General features: G+C 37.1%; 1 long non-coding RNA gene across 6 annotated transcripts; it reads right to left on the bottom strand.

Annotated features, from left to right (window-relative positions):
* Window positions 1-8,380: 8,380 nt before the first annotated feature.
* On the bottom strand, window positions 8,381-12,045 carry LOC131235463 (uncharacterized). Of its 6 annotated transcripts, none has more exons than XR_009166149.1 (4): window positions 11,738-12,045; window positions 11,193-11,323; window positions 9,069-9,551; window positions 8,381-8,894 (listed from the first exon to the last, which is right to left on the bottom strand). It is a non-coding gene; the product is annotated as an uncharacterized LOC131235463 (long non-coding RNA). The 6 variants fall into 6 exon arrangements; XR_009166152.1 differs by having other exon boundaries at window positions 11,213-11,323; XR_009166151.1 differs by lacking the exons at window positions 11,193-11,323; window positions 11,738-12,045 and adding exons at window positions 9,689-9,730; window positions 10,145-10,488.
* Window positions 12,046-25,950: the final 13,905 nt, after the last annotated feature.

Raw genomic sequence — 25,950 nt, 5'->3', positions numbered from 1 at the left:
TGAAATGAATGGATAAGATGGATGGACCGAGTGGATAAAACATAGTGGAGCCCACGTCACCGACCATATCAAATTTGGTCCCACGTTATTTATTTATTTATTTGGCAAAGGTAGATGATCGGTGCCACGTGGTATATATTGATGAGGGAAAAAAAAAAATAACTAGACAGGGGTGGCCAAACCATACCCGTCAAAAAGAGAATAGGTGAATGTAAAACACCAATCTACACACCAAAATAAAAGAAGAAGAAAAACTAATCTTCTCACTGTATAAAAATAATCAAAACAGTCTTATTGGTACCTAAGTCAGCATTGCATGCCCTATCGATCAAAAGACCACCTCTTATCTCTCCTGGAAGGCCGCGTGCAAGGAGATCTGAAGAACTTGTATTCAACTCGAAATTCCACGTTTTGCTAGGTCTGATTGCTCTCTCTATATGCATGGATAAACCCGATATTAATATTTGGAGCAATCTTATTAATGCTTTTCCACCTCAACAATAGCAAGAGCGGCAATTGAGTATGAGAGGGTATGGCATTTACCATGGTTTTTGAATCGTTCCCACACAAAATGTTAAATATCCCAAACATTCGCGGAACTTCAGCTTATCAAAATTTGTACAAAATTCGGCTATCACATTCGATATTGTTGTGCAGGATGCCTTGAATCTAGTCAAAGAGTTAATGCAGGGCTCTATCAGTCCAACCTAGAGAATGTGAGCTTTCTTGGATGCAGAACAGTGTTCTATTGGTCTGAATTGGTCCAACCGACAGGGGGCTATCAGTCCAATCGAGGGTACGGTTAGTTCAACTAACGGGCTTCGGTTTAATTACGCAGTTTTGTGAAAATCAAGGTATTTAAGCCTAATTACAATTAGGACTTGGTATCGTGAGTGTTTTCTCTCTAAGGACAATGGTTTTGTAAGGTGAGAGGATTCTCTACACTTGTAAGGGCTTGAAAAATAATTTTCTTAAGGGGCTAGGATTTTCCTAGGTGTGCATCGCAATGGGAGATCGGGTGTTTATATAATTGAAAAAGGTAAGTGGTGTAACTCTAAGGCTTTGATTGTACATAGTGGAGATCTTTGTCGCTTTGTAATGTGGTTTTTTCCAGCAAGGGTTTTCCACATAGAAATCGGTGTGTTCTGTGATTGCTTGCTTTATTGTTTTGGTTATTTTATTTATTTCGATTGTTCTATTTTTGTTAAACGTATTTTCGCAAAGCACACCGATTAACGATGGTGTTAGATCAAAATTTCTAATATCTAGGATTGATCTGGGTTTGTTATGGCTTGAAATTATACCAAAGTGGTGTGAGAGAAGAACTAGTTAACTCCAACAAAGTGGTATCAGAGCGTCAAGTTAAGGACATTTGGGAATTCAACGAAGATGTCATGGTTAAAATTCAATATTAAAAAATTAGAAGGGAAGAATAATTTTAGTTTGTAGCAGTGGAAAGTTAAAGATATTCTAGTATCACAAGGATTGAGCAAAGCGTTGTTACAGACTAAACTAGAAAAGATATCGGGTGATTAAAAGAGTGAACTTGGGGAGAAGGATATGAGCACCATTCATTTGTGTCTATCGGATGAAGTCATGTATAATGTTCTAGATGAGAAATCACCCCTATAGATGTGAAGGAAACTAGAAGACCTATACATGGTGAAGTTCCTTATTAAGAAGTTGTTTGTGAAGAAATAATTTTTCGGGCTACGGATGAAGGACAGGCCCAATCTTCTAGAGCACATGAACTCATTTACAAAGGTATATAGTGAGTTATTAAGTCTTAGAGTGATGATCGAGGATGAAGATAAAGCAGTGCATCGCTTCCTACATCATACGATCATCTTGTCACTACTTTCCTTTATGGAAAGAATATAGTAAAGTTGGAAGAAATTACTACAACTCTCGTTCCAAATAAGATGAGGAAGAAGTCAAGTGATGATAACTCTTAGGTGGAAGGGTTAATTGCAAAAGGGAGTCAAAGACGTGGGAGATCCATGGAGAGATTTCGATCTAACATGAAGAAAAAGTTTAGGTCGAAATTAAAAAGCTAAGGACGGATGCTTCTATTGTGGCATAAAATGATACTTCAAGAGAGACTGCTAGAAATGGAAGGATGACGTAGAAAGCAAAGGTAAAAGGATCATGGGTGAATCGGCTAGCGTAGCGGAAGAGGCTCAGAAGGAGATCTCTCCGTCTCCTCAAGTACGAGCCATCTTTTAGATACTTGGATAGTCAATTTAGGATATTTGAATTATATCTACCTGGATAAGACTTGATTTGATTCCTACAACTCCTATGATGGTGGGAGTGTTCTGATGGGGAATGGTGCAGTATGCAAGGCCATCGGAATAGGAAGCATCAAGGTAAGGATGTTTGATGAAGTCGTACGGACTCTAGGTGATGTCAAGCATGTCCTATATTTGAAGAAAATTTTGATATCCTTGGAGATTTTAGATACAAATGGGTGCACATTCACTGCATCAGGCGGTGTAATCAAGGTCACCATAGGTGCAATGGTGTTAATAAAGGGACATAAGATGGAAAGTCTATATAAGTTGGTTGGGAGCATAGTTAATGTTGAGGCTGCTACCACCTCACACGCGGAATTCGGCATAGATGACACACATACGACACTAATATTTGGAAGAGCTCCCTTAATCATGAAAGTATCTTCTTTAGCTCTATTGAACTCCAATCTTGAAATAGATTTGTCTTTTCTAGTGTCAAGGTATGAAATAAGGGTAGGCTAATCCTAATTCAAGATGAGGGATCTATAAGGGTAATGTTAGAATTTTGAAAAGGGCGAGCTCTCAATCCTGATTTATTTTTTTTTTTAGGGGGTTTGAATAGGACTATGCCAAATAAAAATAAAATGTGGAATATAAAAACAGATAGCTGAAATAAATAACAATCTCAATTGCAATAGTATTGAGAGGTTGATATAAACGTTGTTCAAATGACACCAAAAACTAAGGTTTATGCTAGGACAATCTGATTTCTTGAACTCAGTAAGGATCAAAAACTCAAACTAAAGCAAGAAGCAAAAGAAAGAAATCTAATTATTACAATGTAAGGCTCGTATCCTAGTCTGTATCATTTCGTTGACTCCCGTGATCCTCCCTATCGAATTTCGGCAACTCGCAACCTATAATCGGCATTTGCATGCGACCCTGAGTCACATAAATAACAATCTCAATTGCAATAGTATTGATAGATTGATACAAACGTTGTTCAAGTGACACCAAAAACCAAGGTTTATGGTAGGACAATCTGATTTCTTGAACTCAGTAAGGATCAAAAACTCAAACCAAAGCAAGAAGCAATAGAAAGAAATCTAACTATTATAATGTAAGGCCCGTATCCTAGTCCGTATCGTTCCGTCGACTCCCGCAATCCTCTCTGTCGAATTTCGGCAACCCGCAACCTATAATCGGCGTTTGCGTACGACCCTGAGTCGGATCCCGTATATCTGAGTCGGCTCAACTAGAAACTTATACCATTGCGACCGTGTCGTCACTGCAGTTCCAACGCCGTGTCTTACGCATCGATGCAATACCTAGGCTAGGAGTTGTGGGCCCACATATTTTCTGAAGAAACGTCGAGCGTTGCAAATTCCGAGAGAATCTCTACAACCCATCACATCAATCAATCAAGTACTAATCAAGTACACAACTCATGCCTCTCTTATCCCTTTCTTACCAACAAAGACAAGCAACCCATACCCCATGCTACCTCACCCCTCCATAAGTCAACTCTCTCTTACACACCCACATCCCTTTCTTACACTACCTATCCCTCTCATCCCATCTTTCTTACACACATCACTCCTCTCTCATTTCACTCCATCCCATCTCATTCTCCACCATTTCCAAGCAACTAGGGAGAGAAAGAACTCAATATCAAGGCCCACTTCCTACCGCTAAATCTCACCATCCTAGCCCTTCAATCCTCATCAACCTCCATCAAAGAGAGATCCAAGGAGTTTGGCATTCTATCGGACCAAGAAGATCCAACGGTGGGGGTTTTATAGGCCTAGATTTCATGTTTTGATGATGGGCCAAGAGGGGCCTACCGATTGATGGTATGGATATCACTTTGGACCCTAGGTGTGGCCGATGGCCCACCGTGATTCATATGATCATCCCATGATGGGTCCATTCTCCATGGACCCCATTATGATATTTATTTTCCTAGTATGAATAGGTCATCTAGACCTTGCATTTTGGCGGTGAATGGACCTCCACCGTTGATTTTGTTTGGTGGGCCCACATGCAATGAAACCCACTTGATGTATGTTGTAATGCATGGAGGGGAGGGCCTATAGTGTTGGGATCCCTCCATCACATGCGTCTCTCTCTCTCTCTCTTGCCTGATTTAATGACCCGCTTATGATGTATGTATTTTATGGCCATGCCATCCATCTTCGGGCCCACCACGATGGACATGTTTCATCCTGACCATCCAGATGTGGGCTTAGACGAAGGAGAACACAAATATTAGTTTGGTTCAACAGTAGGCCACATGTGCGTGGACCCCACTTGATGCAAGCGACCACCCGAGCCGTCCATCTGCAGCGTGCTGCTGGAATGATGTCCAACAGCTGCAGGACGCTGGGGCTGTTGTTAATAAAGAAAAAATTATATATATATATATATATTATAATAATATTATTATAATTACATATGATGGTGGGCCCTACGTGGGACTCACCCATGTGGAGCGGATTGGCTGGTGCGCCTCATAACCAGTGACGTCACCAAGTTTCGTGGGACCCACCTGACGTGTGTGGGTTTCATCCACACCGTCCGTCCATCTGAATGGGACCCACCTGATGCATGGGGTGGAATCCATGTTGTTTGTCCATTTGAATGGAGCCCACCGTGATATATGTATGATCATCCACACCGTCCAACAGGTTGGGATGGTGGGGACTCCACCTTAATATATGTCGTCCGTCCGTTTTTGTTGGACGTGGGACCCACCCCACACGTGCTGCACGTGTGGGGGTGGGGCCCACCTTGATATATGTATGTGTTTTACCAACACCGTTCATCTCTTTGGGACCACCACGATATATATATATATATATATATATATATATAGACTATCCAAGGCGTCTAGTAGCCCTGGACGACTATATAGCTGCTGAAGTGACGTCATCTAGATCTGTGGGTCCCATGTATGATGTATGTATATCCACACCATTGGTCCATCTGGTGGGAACCACCTCTAATATCCAGACCGTCCATCCATTTAGTTGGTGGGCCACGCGTGTGGACCCCACCATGATGCATGCATTATATCCCACCATCCATCATCTGGATAGTGGGCCAGTAACCCCACCAGCTATATAGCTGCTGTATTAGTCAGCAAGTTCTGTGGGGCCCGTGTGATGTATGTGTGCATCCAAACCATCCATATGCTTGGATATTAACAAGTTTTGATGGTCCGATCATGTGGGACCCACCTCGATGTATATGTTATTGCATCCAAACTGTTTGTCAGGTGGACCACACTACTAATAATCAGTGAAGATTGAACGTCCACCATTGAAGTTGTTTAGTGGTCATATAAGTTCTGGATTAAAATGATATTTGTTTTTCCTCTTAAACTAGGTCTTTGTGACCATATGAACAAATTGGATGGAAAATAAATGCTATGGTGGGCCCTGTGAAGTTTTAACAATGAAAATCATTATCTCCATTGTTATTTGTGGTATGGTCCAGATGATCTTCCGATGTGATTCATTTTTGAGTAATGCTCTAAAATGATCCCTAAATAGATGAATGGTGTAAATGGTGCGGCCCATTGATGTGGCCCACTTGATGTATATGAGGCCCATTGGTGCAGCTCATGAGATGTGGCCCACTTGATGAGGCCCATTGTGATGTATTTGAGGCCCATGGGTTGAGGCCCAATGTGATGTATATAAGGACCATGAGTGAGGCCCAATGAGACGTATGTGAGGCCTATGTGTGGAGTCGAATGTGATGTATATGAGGTCCATAGCAATGTGTGATTCCACTGTGATGTATGTAACGATGTTTATGGCGGGTCATGCCTTGGGAGTAATGATGGTTTGACGTCCACATTGTAAGAGTATTGATGGTTAAATGTCCATATTGTAACTCTCCCTTACTATTGTTAGGCCCATACTTGTTGTGTGTAGGCCGTCTAGGCCCATCTTCGTTATAAAGATAGTTTATCACATTATAACATGCTTAGTGTAACTCAATGATTCATCCCCATACGCATCATATGTATGCTTGATATGAGGAGTGACTGATTATATCATATGCCATTGTGCAGATTATTTATGGGACTCACTAATAAGAGTTGCCCACATGAGCGCGCGATACGCGTAGGATTGCTACATGACTGAACAGTGTGATTCATGTATCTTACATTTGTATGACATGATCATTATACGCCCTAGCGACGTTCACTACCAGAAAACTGGGCAAAGGCTACAGATTTAATCCGTAGCCATAGATCTATGGCTACGATTTTCGTCCGTAGCACGACCGTAGTCGTAGGTGCCAAGCCAATAAGTCTAAAACCTCCGTAGCCATAAATCAAAATAGCTACATAAGTAATCTGTAGCAATCATTTCTGTACTTAAAAGTACCAATAGCTATGGATAGTATTGGTAGCTAAAAGTAGTGCTAGATCCGCAGCAATATGCTGAATTTAATAACAGCTACGGTTGTTAGATTACCAACTACGGTCAATATTCATAGTTGTTTCCTACATTTAAAAAAAAAATTACAATCATTTATTCATTCAATTACCACTTACATAATCATTCACTCATTCAATTACAATCCTTCATTCATTCAATTATAATAAATTACAATCAATTACAATTCTTCATTCATTCAAAAGAAAGTAAGCGTAGTGTCTTGGTATGATAAGATATGTTGGAAGTATCTGTCCATCTATTGAAGTTTATATGATGTGGGGTCGTGATCTAGATCAAATGGTTGGACTTGATTGTTTTCTACTGTGAGAATTACTCGGTCTGACTCTCAAAATCCTCAAAAAGACAATCATGTTACCTTAGATCTGATATTTTGGCAATGGATCTATGCTCCCTCCAACACCCTTCTAAAATCCAGTAGCCAAAACCTGATGTCCTTCTACATTCACCTCAAGAAGAGATGATATTCCTTGATTCCCAAATTCCAAGTAGAGAAACAGTAGAAAATCGATCAAAATTGAAAAGATGAACAGAATGACAGTTCATCATATAAAATTGCAAGAAAAATGAAAAGAAGAAAATTCTAAAATCAATTCAACTATAGAGAGATGACGAAAATACCTGGAATCATGAGAAGGAGATAAAAAATCCACTTTTATTGTATCTTTTACCTAAGGTAGAGAAAAAAATCAACTTCAAGTCAATGAGTCTATATCCAACTGCAGCATCCACTCAGGTTGGAATGATGTTTGCCTCTAGAAAAATATAATGAATACAATATTAACGAGATAAAGCCAAAAAACTACCAACTGATCAATGTACATACTGGCTGATTTATCTAGTTATTCAATGTTTTAAGTAGAAATGAGCTAACCTTGAAAGCTTTTTCACAATCATAAATATTTCACCACTGTCAAGATCTCTAAATTATAAAACATGATATAGCTAAAAAAAACGCTCACACCAAAATTCATAGGTGGTCAACTGCTTTTTCGGGTCTCTAATAAGCTGGTGTCACACATAACTTTTTCAAAATGCTGCACAAAAGAAAACCAAATTTAAAGCCTATAAAAGTAAAAAAAATTAAAATGAGAAAGCAAGAATAATACTTAGGGAGTTTAGTCCAAGATTAAATGAGAAGCTGATCAGGCCATGGATTACTATCCTAATTTAGCGTAACGTCCCCAAAATACATGAACTCTAACCTTGTTTTTGTTGGACGCCAACAAACTAGTGAAGAGAAATGTGAAGGCAATTCATGCAAGTAGGATTAGAATCCTACTCGTGGTCAAACAGATTTTTACTTTAAAAAAATAAAAAATAAAAAAAGAAAGAAAGAAAGAAAGAAAGAAAGAAAGAAATGACTAAATTCCATAACCATTCAATCAAAATCTAAAGAGAATCCCAAAAGAACATAGACAACTTCAGCACTATTATTAGAATTTAAACTAATTGTATATTAAATGAGCCCAATTCCACAAGATTTACAGAAGAATCAAAATGGGGCTTGTACAGGTTACTGGAATTTAAAAACAGAAAAAGAAAAAGAACCCAGTGCCTTCAAATGAATTTGGATCACACCCAATTAAAAGATAAAATGTAGTAAAAATGATAATGACATCACAAACTCGAAATCTAATACCGTAAATGGGTCTTCAAGATATCATAGTAAAGTTCATCATATTGCTGCTAATTTACACATTTCACTAAGAAAATACTGTCCCGTTATACTCTTTTTAAGAATAAGAAAATTTTATTAAAAAGAATTGCAAATTTCTTAAATTTAGTCAAGAGTAAGGGTCGATATGGGCATGGTAACCCAATGGTACACGAGACCAGCCTGAAATGGGCTAGGCATGGGTTTATCTTCTTTTCTTCTTCTTCCTTTTTTCAACATAAACTTTTTTTTTTTTTTATTAACAAACTTGTAACAAGACTGCTACATTCCGGCATGATCCCATTAAAAACTTGGGATGTTGCCCATCATATGAGCCCATTTACAAAATACTCCCCTGGCAGAAAAAGAAATTCATCCCAAATCAATCCAATCTTTGGCATATTTTCTGCACCGTCACTACAACAAAGTTGGCCTTTCCCGGTAGAGATGAAATGGAAATGCATGGAACGGCTCTAGAGATACCTAATATCAACAACCTTTTGTTCCAACATACAATACCCATTCCTTCATCTACACATGAAAACAAAAAAACATCAAGAAAATAGCATCTCACATGCATGCTGTTGTATGTCAAGAGAAAGAGCACAAGTATGACTCTCCCTAACTGTAGACTCATGCATACGAAAGAAATGATGCAGGGTGCTGCAAAAAAAAAAAAAGAAAAAGAAGACAGCACGTGCATACTATTTGGAGACCCATGGGCTCTGACATCACTAGCAAATGATGATGTCAGCAACCCATCATAAAAAGGCCTTGAATGTCCACTGTTTGGCAGGCATGGATCCTCCTCATTGACCCATGGACCAATCTGTAAACATGACAGTAATCAAACAATCCTAATCATCCAATCAATGGCTAAAAAATGAATGGTTAAAAGTAAAATAGTGAGTGATCCAAATTCAAATGAAAAATAAGATGGTTTTCCATCTCGTCGGCACTATGGTTTTGTTATGATCTATCCACAGTTACGTCATTGATTTGCACGGTCCGGATAGCAATACAACTATGCCATATGTACATTGGAAGAGTCACCACCATTTTAAAATGGTGTGTAACTAACATACCAGTCTAGCCCTTCTTTCTCTACCTTATGGCACTACAGAACTCCTTAGCCACATTTGCCATGCTTAAATTGAATGGCTGATTTGCAATCCCCAATTTGTATCTCTACGAAGAAAGAAAAGAAAATAGAGTAAATAAAATATGAAATGTTCCTCTTTTTGTTTAATTAAAGGATAATTAATCAAATTATGGTGTGTTTCATATAAAACAGTGGTGAAGTTGCTACTTCTCTCTTGATATACCATATGTTTGGGTTGTGGCAGACCGAAGCCTGACAATACAAGCTGCAACGTCATCGTGATCATTAGGAAGTAGAACATTCACTCTTATAAAGAAAGGAAGCTCTCTCAAATTTGCCAATTTACTCCATGTCATCGATCAAAATACTTATCATTTGGTTAATTGGAAGGAAGCCTGCCATCCTCAGTACAAAAGTCATATATGCATGAAGGACTTACAATCATTAATTGGACACTCATTGGCAAGTGGTAATGAACCTTTAGGAACCAACACAAGTAACTGTCATAAAGTATGGCATGCAGGAAGGAAAGTGAATTACAAAGGAATCGCAGATAAGAATTCAGCAAAGGCACACACACATGGCATGCAGAAAGGAGAGGGAATTACAAAGGAATTGTAGATAAGAATTCAGCAAAGGCGCGCACACACACACACACCTATATATAAAATTCAATTACCATAGCATAGCCATCCCTATGAACATCAGCAGATCAGAACAGCGCATCAGTCCACGGCAGCCCACCCCTATCTGCAACCATCTATACTGCTACACAAGGGAACAAAACAGAACGGCAGTCTGAACAAAAGAACATTCACATCATGGTTATGGGCATGCCGATTTGCTGAAAGACGGGTTCTGAAAGTGGCAACGACTAGTTGCCTAACACTTTGTAGGAACACAACTGAAACTTGCAGCCTAACCTTCAGATGATACCGGACCACTGGAAGAACTTCTCCCACCCTGATTTTCAAATGAGTCTCACCTTTTTTTCTCTTTTTTATTCAAAAAAAAAAAAGCATGTTGTATAATCATTTGGGTGGGCTCCTCCAAAAGGAACAGGCCACACCTATCATCATATAGAACCGATATACAACACATAAAACTGAAAAAACTATAAAAATACAGTGCCATGACAAAGCTGAATATGACCTTAAAAGGAGAGACTACATCCTTGTATTGATACACATTTGTTTGCCAAATTTGGAAAGTTGACTATTTGGATTTCAACCTTCTATTTAGAAGTAACCAACTGACCAGGTAACATATCAGTTCCATCAAATTTTTGTTCACGACCCATGTAAAGTGAGCCCTGATTTGCACAGTTCAGTTCTGGTTACCTCTTTACCACATCACAATTTCTGTGTGCATGTGTACGAAACATCACATTCTTCCAAAGTATCAAAGTTTTCTCTTCACGACAATGGCACTTAGCTAGATTCGACATATTGCCAATGAATTTGTAATCCGTCCCCATTAACCGCTCACGCATTGATTCAGTAAGAGTCAATTCTAATAAGAAAATGAAAACACTTGCAGGAAAAATAGAAAGCGTATAAATTTCATAAATATTGTATTTAAAGGGAATATTTGTAATTACACCTGTACAAGAAGAAAAATACTTTAATGCCCTTAAAATGTGAAGGCTAAATCAACTTATTGATCGTAATTTCATAATTTAAAAGGGCAATTACGTAATTTCATATGGGCAATGAAAGAAGACTCACCTTTGAGTAGTATACATTACCTCTTCTAAAATTTATACAGTACAACCTTGGACAGGAGATTTTTAAGGAGAGCAGATTGTTTTAAGTTAGAGGGAGGTGCATTTAGATGGAATCCTTGTTTTCCCATGAACCTAATGGAAACAGAAATTCAGGAGTTTGTCATACTACAAGAAGAAGTAAAAAAAAAAAAAAAAAAGACAACAACAACATTGTTTCTATCTCGAGGAAGAGAGATAGGTGGAGATGGGAGTTGGGTTCTAATGGGACCTTCACATCAAGGCTTTCAATCATGAATTAGATGCACACATTTGGCAATTCCCAAGGGTACCAAGAAAGGTGGAGATTTTTTGGATGGTTTGTTGCAAAAGGAAAATTTATCAATGTTGATGAACTCTGGAAAAGAAAGATGATTCTCATAAATGACTGCATCTTATCTCTAAAAGTATCATTATGTTTCTCCACTATGAATTTTCACAGACATCTTATGACATGTCAGCCTGTTGAAAGCATCTAGTAGCTGGGTTGAATCTAAGATTGTAACCCACCTGCTGGAACAGTGAGAATCTTCAAGGCCCCTCAGGTGATTTACACAAATCAAGATTGCAACACCTGAGCAATAAACAAATGGATGCATAAACACCTCTAAGCACTTCAATCAATTCAATGAAATCGAAGAAGAGCATGAACTTGTTTCACTTAGCCTTGGAACAAGTTTAAGTGGGCACAAGAAGGAAGTTAAGTGGAGAAGTTGTAGCAAAGATAAAGATGATGAACAACTAAAATTAGAAGTATTAAGTCTCAAATTGGACAGCAAATATGAAGAGCTGGATGGTGGCTCCATCAAACCAATATTAAATCCAAGCCCTCAAATATTCCTTGTTGAGCCATTTCATCAAACAGTTAGCATGAATGAAATATAAGAGGGAGATTGTATTATAAATATCAACTGCATTCACACAAAACATTCCTTGTTGAGCCATTTCATCAAACAGTTAGCATGCATCAAATACAAGAGGGAGATTGTATTATAAATATTAGCTACATCCACACAAAACATTCCTTGTTGAGCCATTTCATTAAATAGTTAGCATACATGAAATACAAGAGGGAGATTGTATTATAAATATCAGCAACATCCACATAAAACACCTATTTGATGAAATGGCTCAACAAGGAATGTTTTGTGTGGATTTCAGTGAAACCTTGCAAAAATGTCACTGAAATCTCTAATCCCCCTACTCTTAAGTCATTGTCCTTCAAATCTATTACACTCGGCACAAAGTTTAAGTCAAGCTTGTTAACCAAGTTTAACGCCTATGGGGAAGATGGGTTATGCGGAAGTGCAGAGAGAAAGAGAGAGAGAGTTTGGTGAGCTTTGGGGGCGGGGAGTCAGGGAGAGAGTCGAGGGCAAGGAGGGTCGGGTTTTTATTTTCTATTTATAAGGAGAGTGGCAGCGAGATTGAGAGAGGGAGCACGAGAGAGCAACAACGACAACGACAAGGAGAGGGAGGGTTTTTTTTTTTCTTTTGAAACGAGAGGGAGAAGAGAGAGATAGGGTTTAGGCGGAATCCAAAATTTCCATGACTGCCAAAAGGGTTTCAATGGCAGGCGTTTAATCCTCCACTACTTTATATAGTGTGGTCCACTTGATTTTTTGATCTATCTTATTTTTCGTCTCAAGCCTTACGACGAGGTCGCCAAGTGGATAGACGGTTTGGATATAACTTGTAAGTGTTATAGTTTCTAGCTCGTATAATTGTCAAATTTTGTAGTGCCAAAACCTCTCTTGGAATATGTGTCTTGTGTAGCTCATCTACATAATGAAGTCTGTGCATCTCTCAAGGACAAGGGTCTTTAGTTCAAAAACTTCAAAGGCAAGATTACTTATTCATGTTCATGTATAACATCAATTATGAATTCAAGATTTCAAGCTTTAAGAGTTCAAGATTTTCAAAGCTTCGTACAAGTCAAGACAACGTTCCTAGATTTTGATACTCAAGTTCAAGCTTCAACGTTAGTTAATTTCAAGCTTCAAAAGACTCAAGTTCAAGCTCCATCCTATGACAAGATCTCAAGCTTCGCGAACTTCAAAGAACGACTATTAACTGAAGAAAAAGAAGTTTCAATGTTCATACATCATGTATAAGGTATGAATGACCCTACATTAACCATAGGGTAGGTCATTTTGAATACATAATTCAATTAGATAATTTTATAAGTGAATAGACTATTTCTCGACTAGTCTTAGACTCTGTTCGACTAGTCCTAGCACTGACATGACCAGTCTAAGAAATTTCTCGACTAGTCTTAAGTTTGTAACAAAATTTTGAGATTTTTTTGTTAAGCCTTGACTAGTCCTAGAGACTGCTCGACTGGTCATATGAATAGTGCTCGACTTATTCTTGACTAGTCCTGCAGCCTCGACTCAAAGTCCAGTAACTAAATATGGTTCCACATGACCAGTTATGGAAAGGTCACGACCAGCCGTGGAGGTCCCTCGACCGGTCGTGTAGGGCATACGACCAGTCGTGGAACAACTTTCTCTTATCGCACTCAAAATTTTAAAAATCTGTTGGTCCTACGACCAGTCGTGGTGTCCTCGAGACCAGTTGTGAATGCGATTTCTTCACTTATAAATAGAGCACGAATTTCAGAGTTTTTTATTCAATTCAAACTAAGTCAATACGCCACTCTGAGAGATAAGTTAGTGATCTTTTTAAGCTATATTGTGCTCATTTAATATTCTCTTTTATTAGCTTTCTTTGCATTTGATTTTGAATTTTTGCATTCCAATTTTATTTGAAAGAGGAATTGAAGTATTCCCATTTCTTAGAATCAAAATCAAATCAAGCTAGCCCAAGGTGCTTTAAATCTAAAATTAATTTAAAAACTAGAACCATTTCATAAGTGAGTTTGGACATTGAACTTCTATGTTGAACTTCTACTCCGATTTGGTTCTTCCGGGCTTCATCAAAAAGAGAATACCCAGGTATTTTACATTATTGTAAATTTCTGTATTTTGGTTTCATTGAGATTGTGCCAGAAAAATCTCTCTGTTTTGGTTTGTCTGAGGTGATCTAGAAAACTCAGAGTGTGGGGTTTTTGAATTGTGTAAGCCCACTTGAAAGACACAATTGTGAGGGTTTTAGGTGAACCTGGAAAAACCTATTTTCATAGTAAACGCTAATATCCACTGTGTGAGGATATTAGGAGTGGAGTAGTTGTGTGGCTATTTTTTAAAACAGTTTGTGTACACACAAGCGAACCACTATAATTTCTGGTCTTGTGGATTAATTATTTATTTCTTTTTGTGGATGATTGTAATTTCCCTTTTTTGCATTGTGGAGAATGTTGTAATTTCTTTTATGCAAGTATGGAGAATGTTGTAATAGTGTAGATTTCTTTCCTTGCTATTTATTTCTTTATTCTTCTATATCAGTTTGAGTTTTTTATACACAAACCATTCTAGTAAGGTTGTCCTGCCATAAACCCTTGGTTTTTATGGTGTAAGGTTGTCCTTAGAACAACATCTGTATCAACCTTTCAATACTCGTTTATTTGAGGTTGTCTTTAAATTCAGCATTGTGGGATTGTTTATTGCTATCTGTATTTAATTTATTTAGATTCTGCTGTTATTTTTTAATTTGGCATAGTCCTATTCACCCCCCGCCCTCCCTCTAGGACATATAGTTCGGCCTTTTCAAGTGGTATTAGATCCTAATAGCTTGTTTTAATTATTATTTCTTTTTGGATTAATTTTCTGAGCTAATCGATCTGAGCTTTGTAAGATGTCAAATTTTGATAGCCTATCAGTCACTAGGCCTCTACCATTTGATGGCTCTAATTATTTCTATCGGAAAACCAGGATGAGAATTTTCTTAAAATTCATGGATGTGGCAAGCCACAACGACTGATTGGACCCCTCCAACCACTGAAGTAACTAGCATCAATGGATCTAAAACTATGAGAGTTACACCTTACGTCTCTTGGACCACACTTCAGAAAAGTGAGAGTAGTGCCAATGCAAAAGCACTAAATGAAATCACTTGCGCACTATCACCAGATGAATTCAAAAGATTTATATCCTGTGATACTGCAAAGCAAGCCTGTGATATTTTAGAAATGACATACAAGGGAACATCAATTGTCAAGAAATCTAAAGTCCAAATCCTCACAACCCAATTTGAGGAAATAGTTATGGAGGAAAGTGAAACTTTCATGGACTTTTATACTAGATTAAATGACATTATTAACTTTATGTGGGATCTCGGTAATAAAATTTCAGAAAGTAAAGTTTGTGCAAAGATACTACGCTCACTACCTGAACAGTTCAATTCAAAGGTGACATCGATCCAAAAACTTCGTGATACATATAATATAAGGGTAGAAGAATTAGTTGGGTTATTACAAACCTATGAGTTAAACTTTAAAGCTCCTAAAGGTAAATCCATCACCCTTAAATCTTCTAAATGTATTTCTCAAGAAAATAGTAATTCTGATTTAGAAAATTCTGAAGATGATATGGCCCTTTTATCTAAAAAGTTTTATAAGATTTTCAAAAGTAAAAAAGAGGGTTGATTTTCAAAAATCAAATGATAAGAAAAGATCTAAATCTAAAACTTGAAAATCTTTAAAAGATAGTCAATGTTACAACTGTCATGAATATGGGCATTTAGTGAACAAGTATCTTAAAAAGGACAAACTTAAAAAGAAAGGTATGTTGGCTACTTGAGATAAATCTTCTGGCACTGAAGCCTCTTCTGAATCAGAAGATTCTGAAACCGAGTCAAGTAATGAAGTTAAAGAGCTTATGACTCTAGCTAAGTTCATGTTTTCAGATAATCATGATTCAACCAGTGAAGAAAATCTAAATAGTGATCATGAAAATGAAGAAGATCTTCAAGATGCTTACAATGCCCTATACAAGGAAAGTTGTAAAATTGTGGTAAAACTAAAACTTTAGAAAGAAAAGTTTTCGAAACTTAAAGAAAATTTTGATACTCTTGTTTTAGAAAAATCCCACATTTCAGATTGTTTTGAAAAAACTAAATGCGATTTAATTTCAAAACCTCCCTTATTGAAAATCTAAAATCCAAAAATGCAAAACTAAAACTTGAAGTCTCTTCACTTTTGAATTTAAAGGATACATGGAGGAATGCCCAAGGTGATCCTAAGTTAGAAAAACTATTATCCAGATCCAGAAAATGTGGCGACCGATCTGGTTTGGGTTACGAAAAAAATATTCCTCCCAAACATAAGAATACTCCTCCTAAGTTTGTGAAAGGAGAGTCTTCAAACTCAAAAGGGAAAAGCTCAAATCAAAATTATTTTAAAAATGCTAAAACTTTTCAATCCTTAAAACCTAAAAGCAACCATATCAACTATAAAAATCAGAATTATAATCCTTTATCTGAGAAAATTATTGATTTACTTAAGGAGATCTTAAAATCTAACTCAAAGGGTCGGTCTTATATAAACTACAAACATAAGAAGACCAACTATACTCCTAAATCCAAAATTGTAATGAAATGGGTTCCTAAGGTTACTTGCTTGGTTGCCCACGCGACTTTCAAAGCTTCAAGCCATTCAAAGTGGTACCTAGACAGTGGATGCTCCAGGCACATGACTGGTGACAAAGGTCTATTCACCAATCTTAAAGACATGACTGATGGTTCAGTCACATTTGGTGATGGTAGCAACTGTAGGATTATTGGCTAAGGTACGGTTCAACTTTCTAACCTCCCTTTATTTGAGAATGTTTTATACGTGGAAGGTTTAAAACATAACTTATTAAGCATTTCTCAAATATGTGATAAAAATCATAGCGTAAAATTTTCTAACCTAGGGTGTGAAATTTTAAATAAAAACGGTTCTGTAATATTAACTGGTTGCAAAACTTATGAAAACTGTTATATTGTAAGTGACTCTAGCTCATCTAATTTATCGTGTTACATGGTCCATACCGATGAGACCGAGTTATGGCACAAATGCCTTGGACATGTACACTACTGTAACTTGTATAGATTAAGCAAAAGAGAGTTAGTAAGAGGCCTACCTAAAATACAAAAAATAGATAAAATATGTGACGAATTCCAGATTGGTAAGCAAACTAAGGGTTCTCATAAAAAAGTGGACTCCAATGCCACATCTAAACCGCTCGAACTCCACCATATGAATCTTATTTGACCAACTAGAATGGAGAGTCGATGTGGCAAAAAGTATATTCTGGTAATCGTTGATGACTTTACCTGATATACTTGGGTAGTCTTCTTAAGAGACAAATCAGAAACTCTCGCTGAAGTTAAAAGGGTACTTACATATATCCAAACTAAAAAAGAGACTCAAGTCTGTAAGATCCGTAGCGATCATCGATCAGAATTTGAGAATAGCAGTTTTGAGAAGTTTTACAATGAACAGGGAATATCACATGAATTCTCTGTGCCCAAAACACCACAATAAAATGGTATAGTAGAAAGAAAAAATAGAGTGCTTCAAGAAATGACAAATGTAATGTTAAACAGTATGAAGCTTCCTAAAAATCTTTGGGATGAAGCCATAAATACTGCATGTTATATAATTAACCATGTTTAAATTAGAAAATCAAACGGTAAAACGGGTTATGAAATGTGGTTTGATAAGAAGCCCACTGTCAAATACTTTCGAGTTTTTGGCAGCAAGTGCTACATTTTACGTGACCAAGAAAATCTGGGTAAGTTTGACACCAAAAGTGATGAAGGGGTATTTTTAGGGTATGCTCTTAATAGTCGAGCATATCGGGCTCTTAATAAGAGAACCGGTGTAATTTAAGAATCCATTAATGTGGTTATTGATGATCACTTGAATATACCTATCTCAAGTTCAGATAATAATGAAGTACTTCTGATTGATAAACCGGATTCTTCATCAAGTCAAAATAACTCTGAACTAAGAACTGTTAAAGACCATCCAACTAATCAAATTCTTGAAAACCCTTTCACTGGTGTACGCACTCGTAGACAACTAGAAGATGTGTGTAACTACATGTGCTTTACATCTCAGATAGAACTAGCTAATGTAAAAGAAGCTCTTACTAACGAAAACTGGATAGTTACGATGCAAGAGGAGCTTAATCAATTTGTTAGAAATGATGTTTGGTACTTAGTTCCTAGGCCAAAAGATAAACATATTATTGGAACTAAGTGGATTTTCAAAAATAATTCTAATGAACTTGGTAATATAATTCAAAACAAGGCTAGACTGGTTGTACAAGGGTACACACAAATTAAGGCATCGATTATGATGAAACCTTTGCCCCAGTAGCTTGTCTTGAATCAATTAGACTATTTATATCTATTGCTTGCTTTAGAAAGTTCAAAATATATCAAATGGATGTAAAGAGTGCTTTTTTAATTGGCAATTTGCATGAAGAAGTGTATGTTGAATAACCAATGGGTTTCGAAGACCCTAAGAATACTGATTATGTTTATCGCCTAAATATGGTTTAAAATAAGCTCCTAGGGCATGGTATGAAAAATTGACTAAGTTTTTACTAAGTCATAACCTTATAATGGGAAGTGTTGATAAGACTTTGTTTGTAAAAAAACATAATGATCCCATTTTAATAGTACAAATTTATGTTGATGATATTATTTATGGATCTACCTATGCTAACATGACTGTTGAGTTTGCAGATCTTATGAAATCTAATGAAATGAGCATGGTTGGGGAATTGAATTGTTTCTTAAGGTTGCAAGTTAGACAGCAACCTGATGGTTTCTTTATTTCTTAAACCTATGCTCTGAATTTAGTTAAAACGTTTGGATTTGAGAATGGAAAAAATTTTGATACTCCTATGAGTACGACTCTAAAACTCTCAAAGGACTCTACAAGTAAGAAAGTGGATCTTAAATTGTATCGCAGTATGATAGGTAGTTTGTTGTATTTAACTGCGAGTTGACCTGATATTGCATTTAGCGTAGGGATTTGCGCTAGATATCAATCTGACCCTAAAGAGTCACATTTAACTGTTGTGAAACGGATTATGTGATATGTCGCAAGTTTAGCTAATCTGGGTCTTTGGTATCCACATGATACTAGTGTTCAAGTAGCTGGTTACACTGATGTTGATTGGGTTGGTAACGTTGATGATAGGAAATCAACCAGTGATGGTTGTTTCTATGTTGGAAACTATTTAGTTTCTTGGTAGAGTAAGAAATAAAGTTCCGTATCGCTCTCTACCATTGAGGAAAAATATATTGCAGTAGGTAATGCATTCACTCAGCTTGTATGGATGAAAAGAATGTTAAACGATTACAGAATTGCACAGGACTCTATGGTTTTATATTGTGATAATTCTAGTGTAATTAATATATCTAAAAATCCAATCTAGCATTCACGAACCAAGTACATTGACATTAGATATCACTACATTCATGAGTTAATAGAAGAAAAGACAATTACTTTGGAATACATTCCGACCGAGACTCAACTTGCTGACATTTTCACGAAACCGCTCGAAAAAGTAGGTTTTTTAAATTGAAATTTGATCTTGGTATGTATAATTTGAAGTGATTATTCATGCATTTCTGTATTATAATGTATATACTTGTTAGTTTAAATGTTTAAATTTCAAAATTTAATGAAAAATGCACATTTTTGGCTGTGCACGACCAGTCGAGTACATACTCGACCAGTCGTGGCACAACCGGTCGAGCATATACTCGACCAGTCGTGTAGTGCGGGTTTGATGTTTATTTGGGGGAAAAACCCTTTTTTCTTCATTTGGGTTTCTTCTCCAACAGGTCCTAGCTTGACCGGTCGAACCCATCTCCATTATTCTTCAAGGTTAGTACTTTATTCTATTTTCCTTATATATTCAAGTTCATATCACTTATTTTTCATCTATAGAGTGATTTATTTCTTGTTTCATTGAGATTTTTAAATTTTCTTCAAAATCTGATTTTGAGAAAACCCACTCTACTTCTTTTGCAACCTTTTGATTCCTTGATTTCCTAGTTGTAAATGGAAGGTAGAAGCAAAAAAGAAAAGTTCTCATAGTCCTTCAACATCTAGATTGACACCTATCACAAGGCGCCACCTTTGGTCACCCGAAAATGATCCCTCATATATGTGGGATTTAAAGTTGCGCAATGTTATAGTTGAAGGACCTGTTCATGTTGAACATCTTGCTTCATTTGAAATCCTTCCTCTTCTTCAATCTGTAGGATGGGCTAACATTCTACATTAGGGTGGGCCGGCATACCGGTCTATTGCGCAAGCTATGTATGCATGTATTTCTGATTTTTCAACTGAAAATTTAACTTTTATTATAGCAACTAGAGAAGGTCCATTTGAAGTAAACTGACATATGATTTCTGGCCTAATAGACATACCTGTCAATGATGAAGGTTTCCAATTAGCACTCTAGTAGCTAAACTATCTGAATCAGAAAAATGTATGCTTACTAGAGTATTGTGCAATATAGATGCGCAATGGAGTCAAAATGGGAATGCGCTTATTTCAAAGTATTTGTTACCCAGATACAGGGTCCTTCACAGGATATTTATTTCAAATCTTTATCCACGTTCTGGTAACAAAACTGAACTCACCTCTTTCATGGTTCGAATTCTTCATTCCATCATCTTTGGTACATCTGTATGTCTTCCTTCTTTAATCTGTCATTCCATCATAGAATTTCGTCTCCATCCTGGACACAGTGATATCCCTTTTGCATATCTTATGACTGTGTTGGCTACCCATATGTTAGTGGCTATGCCTGTTGGAGAGGTTCCTATTCAACGCCTATTCTTCAACAACTCAAATATAAAAATGATGAATTTGAGGTTAGCCGCAGGCCAAGTTAATGTAGGTGCTGGTGGAAATGATGCCGCAAATGAAGAAGAAGATGGTAATTTACCTCCAAATGACATTAACATGGATGATATCTTTGATGAGATTAAATCAGATTCTGAGGCTGACCCTGATTATCAACCTTCTGAATTTACTGAGAGGTTGAATTCTCTTGAGGAATAGGTGGCTCAGATTCATGTAACCCAGGATCCACAATTTGCTTATACGCATAAATATATGAGCCGCGTTAATAAGGCTTTACATCAGATTGATCCATTTATTCCTGCTCCCTCTTGAGGATCTGATTAGTATTTTCTAATCTTGGTTTGTAATAACTTTAATGATACTTGGATTTCTTTTGTCTTGTTAGGTTATACTTGACTTAACTTGGTAGTACTTGGTTGAACTTGGTTTGAATATGACTTGCTTATGGATTTAATATGTTGACTATCTTGATAATTTATTCCTCAATACTCTTCTTATTTTTCCTTCTTTATCTAATTCCACTTCTATTTCTTGATTCCTTCCTTTGTCATATTGTGACAAAAGGGGGGAGAATTTTGGCATGCTTAATATATGGTGATTGTGGTATATTGGTATATGGCATGTGGATTGTATATGGATGTGGATTATGGATGAATTAATTGTGAATGATTCTATTTTGGTGAAGGGGGAGTCTTATTGGTGGAATTGATGCAAATTGATAACTGGTGCATGATTCTTTGTGCGTATAATGCTTATATTTATATGGAGTGTACTTTGTCACAAATTTGACAAAGGGGGAGATTGTAAGTGCTATAATTTCTAGCTCCTATAATTGTCAAATTTTGTAGTGCCAAAACCTCTCTTGGAATCTGTGTCTTGTGTAGCTCATCTACATAATGAAGTCTGTGCATCTCTCAAGGACAAGGGTCTTTAGTTCAAAAACTTCAAAGGCAAGATTACTTGTTCATGTTCATGTATAACATCAATTGTGAATTCAAGCTTTCAAGCTTTAAGAGTTCATAATTTTCAAAGCTTCGTACAAGTCAAGACAATGTTCCTAGATTTTGATACTCAAGTTTAAGCTTCAACGTTAGTCAATTTCAAGCTTCAAAAGACTCAAGTTCAAGCTTCATCCTATGACAAGATCTCAAGCTTCGCGAACTTCAAAGAACGACTATCATCTGAAAAAAAAGAAGTTTCAATGTTCATACATCATGTATAAGGTATGAATGACCCTAGATTGACCATAGGGTAGGTCATTTTGAATATATAATTCAATTAGATCATTTTATAAATAAATAGACTATTTCTCGACTAGTCTTGGACTCTGTTCGACTAATCCTAACACTGGCATGACTAGTCCTAAGTTTGTTATAAAATTTTAAAATTTTTTAATTAAGCCTCGACCAGTCCCGACCAGTCCTGGAGACTGCTCGATCGGTCGTGTGAACAATGCTCGACTCGTTCTCGACCAGTCCTACAGCGTCAACTCAAAGTCCAACAACTAAATCTTCTTCCACACGACCAGTCGTGGAGGTCTCTTAACTGGTCATGCAGGGCATACCACTAGTCGTGGAACGACTTTCTCTTATCACGCTTAAAATTTTAAAAATCTATTGGTCCTACGACCAGTCGTGGTGTCATCAGGACCAATCGTGAACGCGATTTCTTCACTTATAAATAGAGTACAAATTTCAAATTTTTTCATTCAATTCAAGCTAAATCAATACACCACTCTGAGAGATAAGTTAGTGATCTTTTTAAGCTATATTGTACTCATTTAATATTCTCTTTTATTAGCTTTCTTTGCATTTGATTTTGAATTTTCGCATTCCAATTCTTTTTGAAAGAGGGATTGAAGTATTCTCATTTCTTAGAATCAAAATCAAATCAAGCTAGCCCAACTTGCTTTAATCTAAAATCAATTTAGAACCTAGAATCATTTCATAAGTGAGTTTGGACATTGAACTTCTACGTTGAACTTCTACTCCGATTTGGTTCTTCCGGGCTTCATCAAAAAGAGAATATCTAGGTATTTTACATTATTGTAAATTTCTGCATTTTGGTTTCATTGAGATTGTGCTAGAAAAGTCTCTCTATTTTGGTTTGTCTAAGGTGATCTCGAAAACTCAGAGTATGGGTTTTTTGAATTGTGTAAGCCCACTTGAAAGACACAATTGTGAGGATTTTAGGTGAACCTGAAAAAACCTATTTTCATAATGAACGCTAATATCCACTGTGTGAGGATATTAGGAGTGGAGTAGTTGTTTGACTGTTTTTCTAAACAGTTGGTGTACACACAAGCGAACCACCATAATTTATGGTCTTATGGATTGATTGTTTATTTCTTTTTGTGGATGATTGTAATTTCCCTTTTTGCATTGTGGAAAATGTTGTAATTTCTTTTATGCAAGTGTGGAGAATGTTGTAATAGCGTATATTTCTTTCCTTGTTATTTATTTCTTTATTCTTGTATATCAGTTTGAGTTTTTGATACACAAACCGTTCTAGTAAGGTTGTCCTAACATAAACCCTTGGTTTTTATGGTGTAAGGTTGTCCTTAGAACAACATCTGTATCAACCTCTCAATACTCATTCATTTGAGGTTGTCTTTAAATTTAGCATTGTGGGATTGTCTATTGCTATCTGTATTTAATTTATTTAAATTCTGCTGTTATTTTTTTCATTTGACATATTCTCTGCCTCCCTAGGACATATAGCTCGGCCTTTTCATAACTCATACATCATGATGGGACCCACAAAACTTGATGACATTAACACACCAAATCACATCCGTGGTGTGTGCGACAGCAGCCAATCCACTTCTTAGGCTATTATTTTGGACGGTGATCTCGGGGGCTTCATGGGGGCCACCATGATGGATGTGACTTATCCATGCAGCCCATTGATTTAGGCAACCATGGATAGGACATGAAACCAAAAATAAGGCAGATTGAAGGCCCAAGTCAACCACACCACTCCAAAATAACTTTCAACAATATGCACATAATTTTCAATGTTTACTATTGTGTGGTCCACTTGAGGCTTCAATATGCCTCTTTTTTTGGGCTCATACCCTAAAATACGATATCAAAATAGATGGACGGCTTAGATAAAACAAATGCATTACAATGGGCCCAACAAAGACCCTTATGAGACCGTCAATTTATAAAAGTGTGACGGTGGGTCGTAGCCTATAGCTATGAATTAAATCCATAGCTATTTAGCTACAGATTAAAGCCGCAGCTATAGATCTATATAGTCCGTAGCCTTTGCTCATTTTTTTGGTAGTGGTTAGGGTCATGTCCTCCATAGGCACATTGTGGATGACTGGATTGGATACTGAAAATATTGGCTTTAATACTTTGGGCACATAGGATGTCCTTGGGTGAAAGTCCCCGAACCTTTTGGTACCAGGAGATACTCCAATATTTAGACTGAGTGGATGCATGAGCACATGAGTACCGAATACCAGTAGGTCGTGTCTCCCACTGTGTCGTGGTCGGTTAGAAGGGGGTGCGGCCTTATCCGCCCGAGTGAGGGGGCTATAAGCTAGGCTGAGTTTGACTAGCTTACAAATGGATCCGCTATTGATGAGTCGAGTATGTATTGGCAGACTACTGGTCAGGCGGATAGTGTGGTCTCTTTCACTCGTTGGGCTGTGTGACTAGGGAGGCGGCAATCAGTGTGGAGTGCAATAGACCCCGGTGATATTCCAAAGATTAGCTGTATTGTTATGTTGATTCAGATAAGGACTGACATGCTTGTGTTACATCTTGCATATGACATTTGGCTACATAGGCCTCGCATCGCATGGCGTCGGTATGGCCGACAGCATTCATGCCTTGCATCGCATGGCCTCGGTATGGCCGATAGCATTCAACCCTTACATCATATAACCTTGGTACGACTGATACTATTCATAGAATTACCAGCATATTTTCGCATTACTCTGATATTGCATATTTGACACTTGCTTGCACACACACTTACACCACCCTCTAAGCTTTTCGTAAGCTTATGCACGACCGTTGCATGCAGGTGACATTGGATCGCAGCAGCAGCACAGAGGTAAGAGCGTGTAGCTGAGCTTTTGGAGTTTCAATATCTATATTTGTATTTCCATTTCCGCATTGTACTCAAAATTTCTGATATAGTGGATATGTGGTGATGTTGTTTTGTGACTTGGTTATGCTTGTGGTTATGCTCCATTACAAAAAAAAAATCTTATTAAAAATCTTCCTTATAGATCCCAGGATCGGAATTAGCATATGGGTACCAGGAACCGAGAATGGGGCACTATGGAGGATGTCGGCGCAGATTCGGCGATCAGAAATTCTGGAGCCTAGTTTCTGAGTTTGGGGCGTGATATACAACATTCACCACATGTACATGAAAGAGATACAAGCATTCAAAACAAATACATCACATACAACATCCACCACAACTCCAAGAATTATAGTGGTTCAGTGTGTACACCAACTGTTCGCAAATAGCGACACCTACTCCACTCCCAATAATCACAACCCACGTGATATTGGCTTTCACTAAGAAAGAAGGTTTTCCAAGGTTCACCTTAAAACCTTTACAGCTGTGTTTTTCAATTGGGCTTACACAATAAAAAAAAAACCCTGCGTTGAGATTTTCTAGCTGATCTCAGTCAAAACCAAAAATAGAGATTTTCTAGCTAATCTTACAAATCAAATACAAAAAATATAAAATACTTATCTGAAGATTCTTCTTCGATGTAGCCCGGTAGAGCCGCTTCTTTGAAGATGAAGATGTTCAATGTTCAATGACATAAATGCAAGGGTTCTAGGCGTAAATGAATTTTAAATTAATTTAACTTTGGGCTACTTTGATTCAATTTCTTGGATCTTTAAAAGGATAGATCAGAATTCCCTTTTATAAAATTAGATTGAAGTAGTAAGCGATCAAAAAATTG

This window comes from Magnolia sinica, chromosome 19 (genome assembly GCF_029962835.1).
Source record: "Magnolia sinica isolate HGM2019 chromosome 19, MsV1, whole genome shotgun sequence".
NCBI lineage: Eukaryota > Viridiplantae > Streptophyta > Magnoliopsida > Magnoliales > Magnoliaceae > Magnolia > Magnolia sinica.
Note: the sequence above shows the minus strand (reverse complement) of the source record. Positions and strands in the feature narration are given on the sequence as shown.